Below are 18,544 nucleotides of genomic sequence, written 5' to 3'. Positions count from 1 at the left end.
GGGACCAGGAGAGCGGGGCTGCCCCAGGGCGCTCGCTGCACCGCGCTGGCCGGCGGGGACGGAGCAGGGGACAGGCAGAGCAGCAGGCGAAGGGCCGCCCCTCCTACTTGCAGCAGGAGCAGGCAGAGGCTCGCCCAGGGCCCCGGGAAGGGGGCGCCCAGGGGGAAGCCAGCAGGAGGTCCGCCCAACAGCCTAGGTAGCGGGGCAGGGGCAGACGGCTCTTACCCGGGCGCTGCGGCTCAGTTCCCCCGCCAGCGGCTCCGCTGGGCCCCTCCGGGGTCCAGTCGCACCTGGAGGCCCGGCCACGCTCCCCCTTCCAGCGCTGGAGCAGAGCCGCGGCTCCCTCGCAGCCCGCCCGCTTCCTCCACCTGCTCCAGCTCGGCTCCTCCTCCCCGAGACGCTCCGGCCCCCCTGCCGGCGGAAGGAAAGAGCGAGCCGCAGGTAGGCGCGGGAGTCTCGTCCCGCCACGCGAAAGAGCTCCCCGGGGGGAGGCCGCTGCAGCGAGGAGCGCACCGGCTGGCCCACGCGTGGCAGGACGCGGGTCCGAAGGAGGCTGGGATCCAGCGTGACGGGAAATCTGGCCTCAAAGGGAGTATCCCCACACACCAAGTGTTATTTCTTCTCTGGGAGCCCTTTTTTTCCCCCCCTATATCTGTGTGGAATAAATTTTGTCGTGTGCATATGTGCACCACTAGCAAACACATGCTGCTGACTTTGGGCACTCTGCTAATCACCTGTGTGGCACCAGAATCTGGCCGCCCAAGCACTCTGCATACAGGGAACACTGCTGGCCTGTACTTATCAACAGGCCAGGGTTTGTTATTACTCATTTTGCAGCCAACAGCACAGCCTGACTCTTTTTGTCAGGATGGGCTCCAGCCTCACTTTGCACCCCTGTGGGAAATGACCTTGTGTTTGGCTGTGGGCATTACCACTCTTGAAAGAGAGAGGGGAACAGTATCTGGGTTCTAGTTGAACTCTGCCATTATCTTGCCACCACCAGAGCTGTCCTGTACATAGGATAGTTCAGGGCAGCCAGCCACCGTGGGGGCCCCCATCTATCCTATGGACAGGGCAGTACCTCACCCCCCCCGCAGTGATGAGAGCCCATGGGGCCCAGGGAGGCATAGGCCAGTGGTTTTCTAAGTGTGGGTCATGACCCTGTACTGGGTCGCACCATGTCACCCTGCACATCACCCAGGGATGCTGGTGGCCAGCTAAGGCTGGATCACAACCCACACTTTGAAAACCCTTGGCCAATCCAATCCCTACCTATTCTGACACCATGTCACATCCAGGAAGACGCCAGCAGCAGGCCCAGGCAGCAAGGCCACCAGGCTCCCCCTGCTGACTCTACTCTGAGGCCTGGCTCCACACTCCCATTGACCAGAAACCATCCAATGGGAGTTGGGTAGTGTCAGTGCCTGCAGATAAGAGCCATGTAGGAGGTGGGTCTGTTGCTGCCTGCTTCTGGGACACAGTGTGGTCAATGGTGCCAAGGCAGGCAGGTAGCCTGCATTTGAACCCCGTGCTGATGAGAAGCCCTGGAGATAAGTCTGTGCCATTATCCTGTGCCTAGATCCCCTGCCCCAGCCCTAAACCTCCCTCCCCAAACCCAGAGTCTACACCCTAAATCCCTTATCCACAGCTCCATCTCATAGCCTGCATCACCAGCACTGACCCTGTCCTGAACCCAACTTCCTACCCCAGCCCAGAGACCCTCCTACACTGTGAACCCCTCATACCCAGCCCCACCCCAAAACTCTCACCCCTGCACTGCAGCCCTCTTTCCCAGGTTAAGTTTTCAATGAAAAAGTGAATAATATGCATTTTCTCATTATTTCATTTTGTTTTTTCCTTTTTTAAAAAACTTTACCATTTTTCCATTTTTGCACTAGGCACTTGTCTGCATCATTAGATAAAAATCTTATCTCTAATTCACTTTTGAAAATGAGACTTAAAGCTCCTAAGCCATTTGGCGGCTTCAGATAAAATTTTCAAAAGTGTTTTGCTGATGGCCACACAGAAATGGGATTTGAATGTACGAGTTCCTAGCTCTCAGGTCTGCCCTCAGATTACTAAACAATCACTCTTCCTACTTAGGTAAATACATAATCAGTCTCTCCCTTCAATGTCTGATACTTTATTCATTTTTTTTTTACACTCTACTAATGACTGTACCACCATGAGTACAGATGCATGATAGTAGGAGAAAAACATACATTTTTTCCCATTAAAAAGAATGGAAATCACCCCACTGCAGATGATCCCGCAAATCTGCCCACACCACTTACCCTTTTAGAGAGAAAATCCAAGGAGTAGTCTAGGGATTTTGTCACTGACTGACAAATGCCGTTATTCCTGAAAATAATCAGCATAGCGGCATTGCGCAAGAGGGTTTTTCTTGCGCAAGAAGGGGCGGTGTAGACAGCTCCTTCTAGCGCAAAAGCCTCTTCTGCAAAAATGGCGGCTCATTAGGTATGCAAATGAGGCTCAGCAATATTCCACGCTTAGCCTCATTTGCATGTCTCTGGCGCAAGATTGCGCCAGTGTAGACATAGCCCTTGAGTGTGAATTCAAGTAAAAGAAAGGGATAAAGCCTTTTAGAATAAGTCTGGTTCCGCTTGTCTTTGTGCTTATAAAGCAAGAACATGAGGAGATCTAATGGCAGAGGTTTTCAAAGCTATCTAAAGGGAATTCAACATGCTGTTCCCATTAAAATTAATAAGAATTTGGCATCCAAAGATTTTGGAAGCCTTTTAATATGTCAATCTGCAAAGACTGGAGCAGACATAACATGCTAGTAAAGGGTGCAAATGGGGAATGAAGGGGACTCCCATCTGCTGGGGCTGGGAGGATAAGAGGACCCAAATGCTGTCAAGAGAACTGTTCCTGTATCTTATCCTGAGTATCCTGGCAGTGACCTTGGAAATACTGAGGAATTTGTGCCATACTTTTTCTCTTGGCATTGTGTGTGTGCTAACATCTGTCCACCGTGTCATGCAAAAGGAAATGAATGAATGCACTTTACTTCCACTGAAATGTGTCTGTGGCGCCCACAAGAAGAAGCATGTGAGCCACATACCACAGAACTGCTGGTAGCAGCCCTGCAGCCTCAGTCCACATATTCTATGCAGGAGTGGCAGCGCAGCCCCTCTGAGTTGAATCCACTCCCCTCTCCTGGCCCCCACGGTCTACCCTATCTCCTTTTCAAAATGATCTTTAACAATGGCCTATGAAGACCTGGCACAGAGACAGAGCCATATGCTAAATGGCACAGGCACTCCTGTGTAGTTACACTATCATGAAAGTGTTGTACTGCTCCATGGCCCTTCCTACCAGTAATGGATTTCACCCTTTGTGTCTCACTTTTCCCATCTGTAAAAATAAACTTATACCACAGCAGTGTTGCAAGGACCAACGTGTGCCTGTGAAGCACTGAGAATATGTAACATCAACATCTCTGTTAAGATTTAACACATAACTCTAGGGCTGTATTGGCTAATGCATTTTCATCTGTCCCTCTCTCCTTGGTAATTCATCCACATTAACATATAGATAATATTAGTCCTGCCAGGAGTGCAGAGGACTAGACTAGATGATTGCTCCAAGTCCCTCCCAGTCTTATAATCCTATGATTCTATTTAATATAAAGAAAAAAACTGCTGAAAAAAGAATTAACATGAGAACCAAGAGCAGAACTAATGTCTTAGTATTTATATTTCAGTAGTATTTAGGCACTACTGGCATAGGAAGATGGGTTGCCTGCATGAAAAAGATTACAGTATATCATCTCATTCCTGAGGTCAGACTTATTCAGGGCTTTATACATGCAAGTAGTTCCACTAAAATCAATGAGACTTTGACTCGATGACTTGCATAAAATAAAGTACATATGAGTAATTGCTTGAAAGACAGGGACCTCGAAATCTAAGCAGCTTACAAGAGATTTGTAAGTTGTGATGAATTCAATCACAATATATACAGTTTAATACACACTTTTTTAAAAAACTGATATTTAAAATAAAAAAACTGATTATGTCCTAGTTTGCTAATTTCTGGTAGCAATCACAATATAGGAGGTTCTTGAAAGGAGCTGAGGAAGAGAGGGTTAACAGCCTTATGGATGTGTTTAGGTAAGTCATTTGTGTGTGGATGAGGAAATAAAAAATGAGAAAAATGGAAGCCAAGAATGGAGCCAACACAGAAAGGGTAAAAAAAAAAAAAAAAAAAAAAAAAAAAAATATCAATGACTCTGGTACACCTAAAGGTATGGCAAAAAAAGTCTGAGCTGGAGAAAATGAAACTAGAAGCAGAGAAGGAAGATAATTATGTTTTAATTAGAAAGGAGGATTTGTCTGGGGGAAGTCCAGTGAGTTATAGGATTAGAGAACAGAATCTCAAACTTCATTGTACCATGGCAGCCTTCTGAGAACAAAAATTACAACATGACTCCAGGAAGAGAGGGGATTGAAGACTGAACCTCATGCAACCCCAGGTGGGAAGGGGGCAAAGCCCAAAGGCTTCAGCCCCTGCCACAGGGCCCTTATCCTGAGCCCTGTCACCCAGGGCTGAAACCCAAGAGTTTTGGCTTTAGCTCCGGACCCCAGTAAATCTAAGTCAGCCTTGACAACCCCATTAAAACAGGGTCATAACCCACAGTTTGAGAACCCCTGGATTTTTGCCACTGACTTCAATGGGGAGCTGAATCAGATTCAGAGAGAGCATCAGATACTTCTATAAGATGAGATCCTTGGCTGACTGCTATGGTTTGAAAGCAGTTTGATAGGTTTGGCTCAATACTAGATGTGTAGTATATAGGCTTAAACCTGGAATCTCCGCATGAGTCAGGTTGTAAGCTTCTCAGAAGTATCTGTGCAGTGGGCACAGAGACTGTGTTGAACTGTCCTATACCCTGTATTCTGACCTAGAAGTGACAATCCTAACAGTGAGACAATTCAGGTTTCCTCAAACTTCCTTGATGGAAAGGGATACAGCAAGTTACCAAGAAGGGTCTTCACTGGAAAGGGTTCATAAATGAAAGGAGTTCTCAGTTCCTAAAAAGCCAAACCTAACAACCAGAAGCCCAAAGACAGTGCTGCATTTGTAACAAGTGTGGACATCTGTCCAAAAACTGTGCCAAGAATTCAGCTTAAGACAAAAACCAAACAAGGCAGTGTTGTCTCTTCAGGGAAACTGTATGGGACTGCTCAATGCAATTTAAAAGAGTACATACTCTGTAACAGTGACTGACACAACAAAACAGAACAGATGGAAGTCCTGATTTGAGACCTGAGAGAATATTTCAAGAACAGTATTTTCCAGGTAAATTTGCCTTGGGTCATGTCCTGTTACCGGCTCATCTATAACAATCCCTGTGGCAAAAATTGTTAGACTACATTTGGATAAGGGAAATAAGAGGTAGCCATTATTCATAACTTACCACTGCCAGGCAATTGTATTATCGCTCTAACATCATAAATATACATAGCACTTTTAGAGAACTACTGTGATGTGGTCTAAAAGACACAAGCAAGGACAATACAGAAAAAAAAAACCACCCCAAAATCCCTACACCACAGGAGAGGCTAGTGGAGTTCTAAGGAACAACATTGACACTACAGCCATTGTTTTTATCAATTGCAGTGTCACATGAGGTTTCAGTAGGAAGAATGCCAACATGCTATTACTTGCCCGCCTGCTCCAGTGCACTAGGTCACTGCACACCACAGAATGCTAGAACATTACAATAATCAACAAAAGCCTTATTATTAATCAGTGCCCAAAAGGCATATAATTTCCATGACAAGCAGGAAGCCAATAGTAAGTTAATTTCATAGGATGTTTGAGTGAATGAGGCTCTGGTGAGGTAATACAGTATGATATATAGTGTATAAGGGGTAATGTAAAATTAAGGCAGCAGGATGGGGTGAGAGGCAGCCAGTCCACAAGGGGAACTGGTTTTTAAACTGGCTCCCCTCACGGACCAGTTCCTGCCTGGCACCCCATGCTGCTGCCTCTAATACAAAGGCAGCAGTGCAGAGTGGCAGGGGTCTCCTCAGGAGTGGGGCTGGAGCACACTGGCTACCAGCCCCACTCCTGGGGACTATAGAATAGTTGAGTAACCAATAAGAATTCCTGAGATTAATCAACTATTAAATTAACTGATATTTAACATCCCTAAACTATATCCCACCGGTTTCACAATGCTCATTTTGTTTACCCATAGATCTTTGTTTTTTCTGCTGAGACATAGCTGGTGTGTGTGTGTGTGGGTGTGTGTGTGTGTGTGTGTGTGTGTGTGTGTGTGTGTGTGTGTGTGTGTGTGTGTGTGGAAATCGGATTGCAATTTTTTTTTCCAAATAGGATATCTGGCTAATAGCTTACTGGTCCAGCTAAGCAATCACAGACCATGCTTAAATTTGGGGTAAGGGGGCAGGTGGAAAATACCTTTTACAAATAAAATTGTCACAGATTAAATAGCTTCTTGCCTAGAGATAGATTATTCTCTCTAGTTCTGCTTGGAATCCTGCCTGTAACTAGCTACAACAAGCTGGCATAACTAAGGTAAAGGCTCAGTTTCCTGGGCCTCTCTTCCCTCCATTCTTTGTGCTCACTAGCATTCATTGTGATTTTTAAACACAAGTCTAGATACAGCTGGACTGGCTTAGATTTCTTTTTCCCATTTCCAGTTGCATTTCATAGGGTATCTTCATTTTCCATCAAATCTGTTTAATTTTTTTATTTAAATTTGTAATCCATCCTCTGTGTTACAAACTTTCATAAAATATTATCCATAATAGATCGGGAGCTTTGATGACGCAGCTTTCATCTTGCTTTTTCCTCTGTGGTTTATATTTTCTCAGCAGGCAAGCCAGCTGGTAATGTCTTTTTTTCTGACACAGCTAGTCTGCGTTGTATTCTGCTGTTTCAATATTTCATCAGCATGTCTTTTTATAAAAGTATTGTGATCCCACAGTAATTTTCAAGAGTTTTTACTTACCTGAGTATTTCAATATACAGGTTTTTAAGCTTACTAGAGAAATCTGACTGCATTAGACAGACAGCCAATCCCACCAGTCTCTGGCTGGGAAGATGAGATGGACATTATTGCAAAAATTGTGGCTGACTGCAGTCCTTATTCTGGCAGAAGTATTGTGCTCTAAAGCATCTTACATGTTTCTCAAACCAAATGAATGGGTGCTCCAAAAGAGCTGTTAGGGATGAGAATTGTCCATATCGTCACTGGAGGAGTAGAAGGCCACTCAGTCCACCACGATCATGAAAATTTGTAAAAAGCTCAGACGTTACATCGAGGGGCATAGAATAAAAAAATCCTAGATGCAGATGTTTGTAATCTTGCATTTTTAAACCCTGTGCATCAACCTACAAGGCTCAGCCGGAAAAATACTAACCTCCCTCAGTTTCCATTGACTTTGACAAGCACTGAGCACCATTCAGGAGCAGTACTGCACCCTAATCTCCATCCAGTTCTGCCCCGCTTACTCAGGAAAAACTCCCATTGAAATTGATTGTGTGCCTATCCTAGTGATGCAATCATCAAAGGTTTTGCAGGGGCAACCATCTGCCCATGAAAAGCACCCTATTTGTATAGTGATAGAAATGTAGCCGTGTTAGTCTGGTGTAGCTGAAACAAAATACAGGACTATGTAGCACTTTAAAGACTAACAAGATGGTTTATTAGATGATGAGCTTTCGTTGGCCAGACCCACTTCCTCAGATAAAATAGTGGAAGAAAATAGTCACAGCCATATATACCAAAGGATACAATTTAAAAAAAATGAACACATATGAAAAGGACAAATCACATTTCAGAACAGAAGGGGGATGCGGGGGGGGGGGGGGAAGGAAGGTGAGTGCCAGTGAGTTAATGATATTAGAGGTGGGGAAGAATAGATGTCTGTGAGTTACTCAGACATCTACCCTTCCCCACCTCTAATATCATTAACTCACTGGCACTCACCTTCCTCCCCCCCCCCCCCCCCGCATCCCCCTTCTGTTCTGAAATGTGATTTGTCCTTTTCATATGTGTTCATTTTTTTTAAATTGTATCCTTTGGTATATATGGCTGTGACTATTTTCTTCCACTGTTTGATCTGAGGAAGTGGGTCTGGCCCACGAAAGCCCATCATCTAATAAACCATCTTGTTAGTCTTTAAAGTGCTACATAGTCCTGTATTTTGTTTCACCTATTTGTATATGCAGTCCTGGTGATTGCTTGGGCAGAGATAAACACTGTTGTGCACATATATTAGTGTATGTAACTTGATCGTCCCACTTAGAAAATTTAGCCCAGAATGTATTTTGTTCTGAGGGTTTAAATATAAAAGCTTTTACATTTGTGTGATACCTGGTTCAAATCATCTAGTGTTAAGTACTGCAAATTCTGACACTTGCAAAGTTAGTGGGCTCTGGTCTACGCTATTTATTTTGAAATAATAAGTGGAGCGTCCACACTACCAAGCCCATTATTTTGAAATAACAGGCTTGTTATTTCGAAATCTGTACTCCTGCTTTCCTCAGGGAATAATGCTTATTTCCTCGAGGAATAACTCTCCAGTGTGTCCTGGGGCTTTAAGTCAAGGTAGCACATCCACAATAATGGAGCCTGCATTGGACTAATTTCGAGGCTTCCCCATAGAGGGGACAGACTATTTTGATTTAGTTATTTCGGGAGTTATTTCACATTTAGTTATTTTGAAATAATTTCCTAGCATAGACATGACCTGGTAGTTGCGATTTTGGCCAGGATTGGGATTTTGCACCTGTGTCACCTACATTGATGTAGTTGCACCAGGACAGACCCTGATTACAGATGGGATGCATGACTTGCACCTCCCTCTCAAAGCAGGTGGGCGACATCAGTGCAAATCACTCTTTCAATCAGTATCCAGTGCTAGTGCAGATAGACTGGAGTGGTGTAAATTTACATAGAAACACAGGGTAAAATTTTCAAAAGTACCTATAGAAGCCCAAGTCTCATTGGAGATCAGTTGGAATTCAGCTCCTAAGTAGGGCTCTGTGCAGATACGAAATTAGTATCCACATCTACAAAAATGATCTACAAATATCCACATCCGTGGATATAAAGCAGGAATCTTCAATTTGTAGGATTCTAGATACAAAATTTGTGCCTACATCCACAAAAATGAGCCATGGATATGTGGGGCTCTACTCCTAAGACACTGAGGTAGTTTTGAAAATTGTACCCAAAATAAAAACCTAGTGCAGAGATGGCTGCGGTAAGGATTGCAGAGTTTTGCTGCGAGCTAATACAGAGCATACAGCAGGATACAATCAAAGAAAATGAACTCTGAAGAAAGATACTTAATTTTCTTCTTCCCTCAATTCCTTTTTTAATGCTTCCCTTAATTACACATCACAGACACAGCAAGTCTTTAGAGAATGTACATCTCTTTACAGGATGTGTATGTATAAATACAAAGTGCATTATGCACACACTTACCAATTTGTTGGTAGACAGACTGACATGCCAAGGACCAGAGAGTTAATTAACTGCATATAAAGGTTTAATGGAACAGAGGGACTGGCAGAACATCTATTTATAGACACGTGCAATTAGGAAACTGTAGCATTCAGTCTCCTGCAGCAGCTTTGTTGCCTAAGTTCTCTCTAGCAGTGTTAGTGTTTTCAGTAGTTCTTGGTCTACTAATTTAGCCACTTTCAGTCTTAAAGGAAAGATACTGATCTCAGTTTCCTAAATAAGAGACATTGTGCCACCATGCTGGTAATAAGATACCCACAGTACTATTGATTAGGCAGGTTTAAAACTTAAAGTTTTCCTAACGCGCAGGGAGTTGCGGTGAGTCACTACAGTTATGACAAGGAAGTGCCCATGCCCCTACCTGTGTACCTATGCTAGCAATGTGTTTTTTGCCCTGGAGGCATTCACCTTGGCAGAGGCCAAGCAGTGTTTCTACTGCTATGTTTGTTCCCTGCTGTTTCCAGTGGTAGCGAACTGCATGCATCCCCAATGGGATCTCAACAGCTGAGCACTCTAGAGAAGGCATTCAGTCACTCTAGTCACCTTAGCCAGGCCATCATCCACCAGTGCAGTTCTGACTAGATCTCCTACATCCCTCACCAAGACATGTGGCAGCTACCTTGTTTCACTGCACCATGGCACTCTGCTAGAGCGAAAAGGGGATCTTGTGGTTAAAGCACTCACCTGGGACTTAGGAGATTGGGGGAGTCAATTTCCTGCTCTGTTACAGACTTCCTGCATGACACTGAGCAAGTAAGAAACTGCCTCAGGCCAGATCTACACCTACGTCTTAGGACAGCCTAGCTACCAGCCCTGGGTCCCCAGCTCAGCCTCTCACACTCACACTCCTCCCAATGTGACTGGTCCCTGGTACTGTTCTGCCCCAGTGCCATTCAGAGTGCACCCCAGATCCCCAGTCTGGCTACAATAGCAGTCTGGGTAGCCCCACTCATTTATTGGGCACTCAAATCATATGCTCAGGCTTGCTGTATCTGAAGTGCAACACTGGACTTCTCCATTTCCCTGGCTGCCCTCAGAAGCTCTTCCATTATATTTGGGACTGACGAGCACACTTGGTAGCTTTCATGTAATCCTATTTTCAGCTGCTTAGGATCTTCTTCCAATGAGAACGCTAGTGAAGCTTCTTAGCAACTCCTCAGACCAGGGTATCCTCTTGTGTAGTCTCCTCTGGGGCTACTGCTAGTCTCTCACGCTCTTCAGGCTGCTCATGCCCAGCTACTTCAGCCTCAAAGAAGGCTTCTGCCCACTAGGCTATCTGTTCCACTGAGGTAGGTTGGATCACCTTACCCAGCTCTGGGCTTCTTTGGGAAGGACCTTCAAGATATGTTCCAGAACCTGTTGGTCCTGGAGTTTCCCTATGGCACTAGCAATCTTAGTGCATAACCATCAAAGTTCCTTTTCTTGGACTTATTGCACATGGTCATGCCCCTATGGGAATGGTTTGGCCCAAAACAGCACCAGAACACCTCCTATCAGTCCCAGTTTAGCTGTGGCTGCAGCATGCACTACAGGACAGGTGCCCACTTGCTCATCAATTACTGCTCAATAAACTGTCAGTGCCTTGCCTGTCAAATGCTGCCATGTATGGCAGCTCATCCGGTATTAAACTGTACAGTCATGTCTCTCTGGTTTGTCTTCAATATGGCACTCAGACAAAACCACACCATGGGGAGGGGAGGAGATAGAAAGAGACATACACACACACACCCCATCCTCCCCGGCCCCAAGCACTGGGGAGGGAGGAAGGCATGCAGCTCCAGCAGGCGTTCTGGAAGCGTAGGGTGGGCAGGGCCATGCCAGGCAGCTTGGGAAGGCAAAGCTGTTCCCCTGCCTAGGCTACCCGATGTCCATGAGTGATTTGCATTGACAGCGAGAAGGAGAAATGTTCTGAGGAATCTCTTCCCCATTATTGTACTTTTCCCCAATGGCAGATTTAGAGTTAGAGGGGTCCTGTGCTCAGCTTCATTTTTGAGTCCCTCCCCATGGATCCAGCCAAGAAAAAGAACATTTACTCTTCCTACTCCTCCCATTTTTCCTTCTTTTTTCTTCATCCTCCTCCTGCATTATAAGTTATAAGAAGTAAATGAAAATAGAGTGAGGTACCTTGATTGTTTTTGTAGTCTAACTTTTTTTTCCCCCGGGACTACTTGAAAATTGCTGAGGGTCTCAGTAGACCACTTAATGATCTTTCCAAGTACTGTTTGTGCCATGAGTAAACTATTGTAAAGTGCTTTGATTAAGAGCACTTTATAAAAGAAAATATGATAACCTTTCCTGCCCTGTGCTCCTCTGAAGCCTTCCAGCCCATGTTCATGCTGCTCGCCATCTCCTGCGGGCTCTCCTGAGGCTTCAGCTTACAGGTGAGCCTCCCTGCTCATGCCCCCCACACAGCCCTCTCTGCAGAGGAACTACCCCGGCAGAGAGGCTGTCCCTTGAGTTGCTGTGTGTGTGTGTGTGCATGCACGCCGGATCTGGTGCTAGACTGCCCAGCCCTCAAGACCCCATGCCAGGTCACGGTATGTTTCATTGTAAATCTACACCTGCTTTTTCCTCTTTGAGAATCATCTTCAGCTGCAGTTAAGAAGACAAAGTCTGTGGGTCTGGGAAACTGCAGGTGTTTCTTTGCCAAGATGTAACTTTCTCACTCACATCCTTTTTCCTGCCAAAGGGTGGCCACTTAACCAGGTGATTGTCCATTTGATTTCATCAACACTTGGGTGAGGCATTAGTTTGCCTTTTGTCTCAGAGGAAGTGGTTTGTGGCTGCTCTTTACAGATTTGGAATATGCCCTTAGTAACATCATAATCTTATAACTTTATACACAGTGTCTCCACACATTTTACCAAGACAATAACCATCAGCAGGGCCTGCCTTTTAAAATGGTAACTTTGCAAGGCACAGTTTGTACGAAATGTTTCAGTCTTGAAAGGGGTTGGAATTAAGGACTTAAAGTGGCATGATTGTGTAAGCACTGTGCATTTGAATCACAGGAGCAGGGTGACACAGCTCACTCTTCAAAATGACACCCATGTGTGGGGTGATCTTGTGTGCACCATGCATCAAAATCATGCTGGTAGGGGCGAGGTCAGATCTGGGAAGTCAGGCACACAAAGTTCCCGGAGTGTCCTGTAGCAACCTAGGAGGACGACCATCCTAGCTATGCAAGGTTCCCAAATTCCCATCTTGCTGCACTGACCACTTGCTTAACTGAATAAAGGAAGGTTTCTGGATCATTCTCTGGCCCCAGCATCAGTAGGCCATGGACAAGCTGGCTTGTGCTACCCTCTCTAGCATCAGCCAAATTCCCCAGAGGCCCTGGGCCCGGCTACTTCTGCAACCATTCTTGTTGCTCCCAGGGCCACCATAGTTGAGCAGAAATAGGGTCTCTTGCTGTTTCTGCAAGATCAGTTGCAGGCGTATTGTTGCTGCAATGTGGTTGACTGCTGCTGCCACCCCATTACCAACAGAGGTAACACCTCCTCCATCTTTCCTTATCTCCCAGACTGCGTGGGGTACCAGCCAATGTTCAAAGACTCTAATTTCCCTTTGGTTTTAAGGGCTGATTACCTGCCCACATTTTCGCCCATATGTAATGAGCTGACCTTGTCTCCAGGTCACAGGGGACACACTGCCACACCCAAAGTCTCTTTTCTGGAAGTTTTATTCAACTTCCCCGCCCCCACAAACACAAGCAACATTTAACAAAATGAGTTCTTCAGCCCACTCTGGGCTACAGCTCCTGTTACAAGGGATTTTTCCTCTTTACCTCTCTTCCCTCCCCTTTCAAGGCTTCCTGCAGGAACCATGGGTGCTCTGCTCACTGACCACCTCCACCCAGGGTTCTCTTTTTGAAGTTGCCCCTGCCCCCTGCATCAGGTTCCTATTGCCTTCTGTCCTAGGGAGATCTGGCAGCCCACCCCAGGGAACTTCCTGCTGTTCCCACTTGCCACGGTGGCTCTTCCCTCTAGGCCCAGGTACCTCTTTAAAACCTAGTTGGATCAGCTGTCCAGTCACAGGTACACTGGTCCTGCTCCCTCTTGAAGTAGCCAGTCACTCTTTGATACTTAGGCCAGGTCTACCCTGCAAACTTATAGTGATAGAGCTATGTCGTCAGGAGTGTGAAAAAGTGTCAACGGAAGAGCTTCTCCTGTCTCAGGGTACATCTAGACTGCAAGCTTCTTTTGAAAGACTTTTTCGGAAGAGATCTTCCGAAAAAGCTTCTTTCGAAAGAGAGTGTCCACCCCTCAAAACTGAAAAATCTGCTTTTTCGAAAGAGAGCATCCAGACTGCATGGATGCTCTCTCAAAAGAAAGCCCTGATTACTATTCACAGAATGGCCACCAGGGCACCTGTGCTTTTTTCGATTGCCTACACACATGCCTTTTTTTTTTTAAAGAGCTCTTTAGAAAAAGGTGTTCTTCCTCGTAATTTGAGGTTTACTAATGCCGAAAAACCCCTGTATTCTTTTAATTTAATTTCAGAAGAACATGATTACAGTGTGGACGTAGGTGAAGTTTTTTTTTTTTAAAAAGGGCATTTTTTTTTTAAAAAAAACAACGTGTAGTCTAGACATACTCTCAGTTACCACCTCTCACGGAGCTGGATTAACTACACTGATGGGAGAAACTCTCCCATCAGCATAACAGCATCTTTACTAATGCACAACAGTGCAGCTTTGACCTGCCCTGAGATTACTACTAATACCTAGCTCTTATAGCACATTTCATTTTTTAATCTCAAAGATAATCACTATTATTCACAGCTTTGTGACAGGGCCATGCAATTACCAAGGAAGAAAGAAAAGAAGCAGCAGAGACTGAATCTAGCCCTAAAGTGATATAAACTAATCATACCAGCAATGCAAAAGCCATCACAGACCCTCATACACATTGTTAAATGCTACAAAAGTTTCAGAGTCTAAGATAAAATGCCCCCTCTCACAAACCAAATCCAGTGAGTGACTGGATCTTCCGAGAATACTGGGCGGGGGAGATCTTTGGAGGTAGCATGGGAGGAAGTCAGTATAGAAAATTATTCAGTAATAAATGTAGTAGATTCACTATGACTAATAACTACCATGTGAAGTATCATAGCATTAGCAGAACATAAAACTGTTTGATGGCATCATAATCTGGGTCTCCAAAGAAACCAGGCTCAAATAAATAACACCTACAGCACTACAGTGGCCAGAGGCACTATTACTAGGAAATGGAAACTGACTGAAATGGCACATTGTGGAACTATATCAAAGCATAAATAAACTGACAAGTCAGGACAAGAGAACCCCTATGCTCATAGAAAATGGAAGAGTCTGAGGAGATATTGTATGGTCCTTGTTTCTAGGTCTTTATGGCTGGGGCTTTGACTGTATTTGGGGACTGAACTACCATTTTATCGTTGGACATGATTATTTCAAGTCAGGTTGGAGCCACATTGGCAGGGTAGTGGCGATGGGGGCCCAGGAATCTAGTATTGCTTTTTCCAGTGCTCTGTGTGTTCTGTAAATAAAGATTTTTGGCCTCTAGGGTTGCCAGTCCAGTACTTTTCACATGGCACTAAAATCCTTGGAAAAAGATAGCAAAGTTGTTAATAGCAGCAAAACCAAATGAACAGAACATAGCTTAAGCCATATATTGTAAAATGTAGGACCAAAATCTGATCTCATTTTTGTTGGTGTAAATCCAGATTTATATCAGCTGTGTTGGTGTAAATATGGACTAACTCCACTGAAATCAATGAAGTTAGAGCCCGATCCTCAAGTCTTCTAGCAGTTAAAATGCCGCCTGCCCTGTCCAAAAGTGTCACGAGAACCACAGGTCCGATGATGCATACCCAAGGGGGGAAGGACAGAACCAGGTGGACAGTTTTAGCAAATAAAAGATATTAATTTATGACAGTGATGAATTTATAGTATTTATTCTGCGATTTCTTGTTAAACGTGTCAGAAATATAAGGATGGAAATGGCAAGGGGAATAGTCTCCATTCTAAAAATATCCAGCTACACTAATTAAATAACAGTGATAACTACAAACTCTATGTACTACCCAAACAACTACAACACTAAGCTATACAACAAGGAAAAATCAAATCATACATACCAACTTACACAGCACACAGAACATTTCAAAGATATCGGTTCGGTTGCGAAGGCCTTGGTTACTCCTGAGAGTTGGGGGTGGTGGCTGGTCGGTTGATCAGGCCGGCAGCACTTTGAAGTATACGAGAAGGCACACACACGGTGGTACATGTGTTGCGAAGACCTCCTCGAGCGAACTGTGCGATGGGTATTTAGCCCCAAATCAGCACATTGCTTTCCCGCGCTTGCATATTACCATATATGGCCCAACGGTCACCAAGTGGGGGTCTGTGTCCCAGGGGTTCAGCCAAAACTGTGCAGGTTTCCTGCGACCAGGTAAGCACTGCAGTTCTCACGCCAAGGTGACGGGTGGGAAAGTCTGAGGCTATTTTCCCCTTTTCACGCCTTCCCTTTTTCTAAAGGCAATGGTATGCAGAAAGAGTGGGGCTGGTTTCTCCCAAGGAGTACTGCAGCCCACTATAGCAAAAGCGGCCTGGCCAAACTTTTTTACTGGGGGGAAGGGCAGTTTTTTTTCTCTAACAAAAAGGAACTGGAGGGTTTTATGCAATGATACACACAGAGAAGCCAAAAAAAACAAACATGAGAACATTTGAGAGTCAGCAGAATTCTAATGAGAATCTTCCTTTATTAATTCAAGTTTCTTTTAACCCTCTCCTTTCCTCCCATTTTATTCCTTCTGTGGCCAAGAACACTTGAAGTGCTGATTACAGATAGACAGGTGAGTGCAAGCACAGGAAATTCTAGTGCTTCCTCTTAATCAAAGCCAGACAATTGCAAGTTTTCTATTATGACATTTGCCCAAGTATAACAACACTGTCACTGCACTACTGTAGATCCTGAGTCATGCACGGAAGGTTGGGGGATGGAGGAGAAAAGTTAGGTATATTTATATCACAAACGTCTAGTACCTTTTAATATCCTTAAACTAAATTTTTCCTGTTTAACCAATATTTGAATTTAGTCCAGATCAAACTAAAACTGGGTTAGTGCACTAGCTCTTCACTTTCAGAGGCCTGCATTTAAATCCCAGTCAAACTGGAAGAGATACTTTGGGAAACAAAAACCTTTGGAAAGGAGAATAATTACAATAAAGTCTATGTCATTATTTTCTGCAGGCCAGATCAATAGGCTGTGACATTCCAGTGTAAGGGAATGTCTCATGCCTGCCCCAAAATCATCACTGTATTACAATGCTTTGCAGCTCAAACAGCCTATCAGCATGCAAGTAATATCCTGAGCATCTGGGTGTAACTACAGCCTGCCAGCTACACTTGTGTTACACTCTGGTTTTTATCAGCCATCTGCAGGATGACCCTGTGACACCCATTAAAGGGGTAGCCATGTTAGTCTGAATCTGCATAAACAACGAGAAGTCCTGTGACACCCTGTAACTCCCCACCCCATTCTTCATTGACATAATTGTGGTATTGCATATAAAGCATGCCATGTGAGATATCAGGGGAAAGATTATGATCTGCTGAAAGCCATGGCTCTAAATGCATATGAACTTATACAAATTTATGGTTTTTACTAAAATATGTTGTAGGTTTGGGAAGCGCCCAGATACCAACATGCTAGAGACAACAACCACCAACACCCAGATGGATGCTGAACAGACATCACCAGCCATTGTCCAGCAGAGGAGTTACAATACAATGACTCACTCACAGGAGATGCACTGAGATATTGCATCACCTTGTGACTCAGCAATGCCCAGATATGTCTGGACTTATGTTCACCAAGCACATGGACAAATGGTATAAAACAGAACACAGAAGCCTTTTCTCCTCCCTCCACTTATGCTGCAACCAACAAGGACACTGAAGACTCCATCAAAGGAGACTGGCCCAGATTTCAAGGGTGAAAGTCATGTACTATATGCTGCAATATCCAGTGGGGTGATAAAAACTATTTAATCTAGGTGTTGCCCAGTCTTATATGATGAAAGTTTAGACGGCATGCTTACATTTTATTTTGGTGACCACTTTGACTTTGTCGCCTATTTTATTTGATAAATCTGCTCAGGTTTTCAAAGGCTGGTGTATGTCCACTTTCCATTGATGAAGTGGTGAACCACTTAACTTGCAAGAGGCTATATTCCTGAGGTACAAGGCAGGCGGTGGAGTGGGGAGGACTAGCTGGTACCTTTCTGGGTGTGATTCACAAGCAGCTGTGGGAGCATTCATGCATTCTATCTGGGCGTGGGGTTCCACATCTGGTTTGTGCTAAGCAATAACAGTGCCTGGAGGGATGTGCTGCTTGTCACTAGTAAAGCATTGTGAGAGACAGCCCAGGCTGGAGAATTAAGGGGGCAGAGTAGCTCCACAGTCCCAGTCTGCACTCTGAAGAGTCTGTCACATACCCCAACACTTCCTGTCCCAAAATACACCCTCTTATCCCAGAAGTTAGCCCAGATAAAATGAATCCAGTATGTTTAAGATTCATTATTAAGGAATACACTAATTTTATGTAATTAAAAGATCATTTAAAGTGAGTATAAGTAATTCAGAATGTTAAATTGGTTAACTTCTTTAACTTGGGGACTGCCGCCCTCTCCTGTCATGGGTTTCTGCTGCCTGATTCACTGGCCCTCTGTGGAGGCCTCATGCTTACCAGTTAACAGCCCTACAAGAAATGAGACAGAAAAACTAGAAAAGGTTGCAAGAAAAATAAAGATAAAAATACTTTCTGGGACCTAACTTAAACTATACTTTATTCCAAGTAAATTCTTTGCTAAATTCTTCTAACAGTATTAGTGACACACTTTTCAGGTCAGGACCACTACCCTGAAGTCTAATGCAGGGCTACTCAACATGCAGCCCACGGTCTGTTGGTTTGCGGCCTGCGTTGCGGTTTGGGTTTACACAGGGCTCAACATGTGGCCTACAGGTAGGATCCT

At 44.6% G+C, this 18,544-nt stretch overlaps 1 protein-coding gene and 1 long non-coding RNA gene across 4 annotated transcripts in view; one reads left to right on the top strand and one right to left on the bottom strand.

The window, feature by feature from the left end:
- Positions 1-16,087, bottom strand: part of SH3BP2 (SH3 domain binding protein 2) — an 89,273-nt gene extending 73,186 nt beyond the window's left edge. The window contains exon 1 of one of the 3 annotated variants that reach the window (XM_089777781.1): positions 15,647-16,087. The gene's annotated coding sequence lies outside the window, so the exon portion shown is untranslated. Of the gene's footprint in view, positions 1-225; positions 366-15,646 lie in introns of those variants that run through there. The other 2 variants (XM_075930862.2, XM_075930859.2) reach the window with 2 other exon arrangements.
- Positions 302-17,328, top strand: LOC142829688 (uncharacterized). The gene is made up of 3 exons (XR_012904416.2): positions 302-441; positions 16,333-16,363; positions 17,192-17,328. It is a non-coding gene; the product is annotated as an uncharacterized LOC142829688 (long non-coding RNA).
- The last annotated feature ends 1,216 nt before the right edge of the window (positions 17,329-18,544 follow it).

Source organism: Pelodiscus sinensis, chromosome 4 (genome assembly GCF_052426305.1).
Source record: "Pelodiscus sinensis isolate ZL-2025 chromosome 4, ASM5242630v1, whole genome shotgun sequence".
Taxonomy (NCBI): Eukaryota; Metazoa; Chordata; order Testudines; family Trionychidae; genus Pelodiscus; species Pelodiscus sinensis.
The sequence above is the reverse complement of the archived record's forward strand: the minus strand, read 5'-3'. Positions and strand labels throughout refer to the sequence as shown.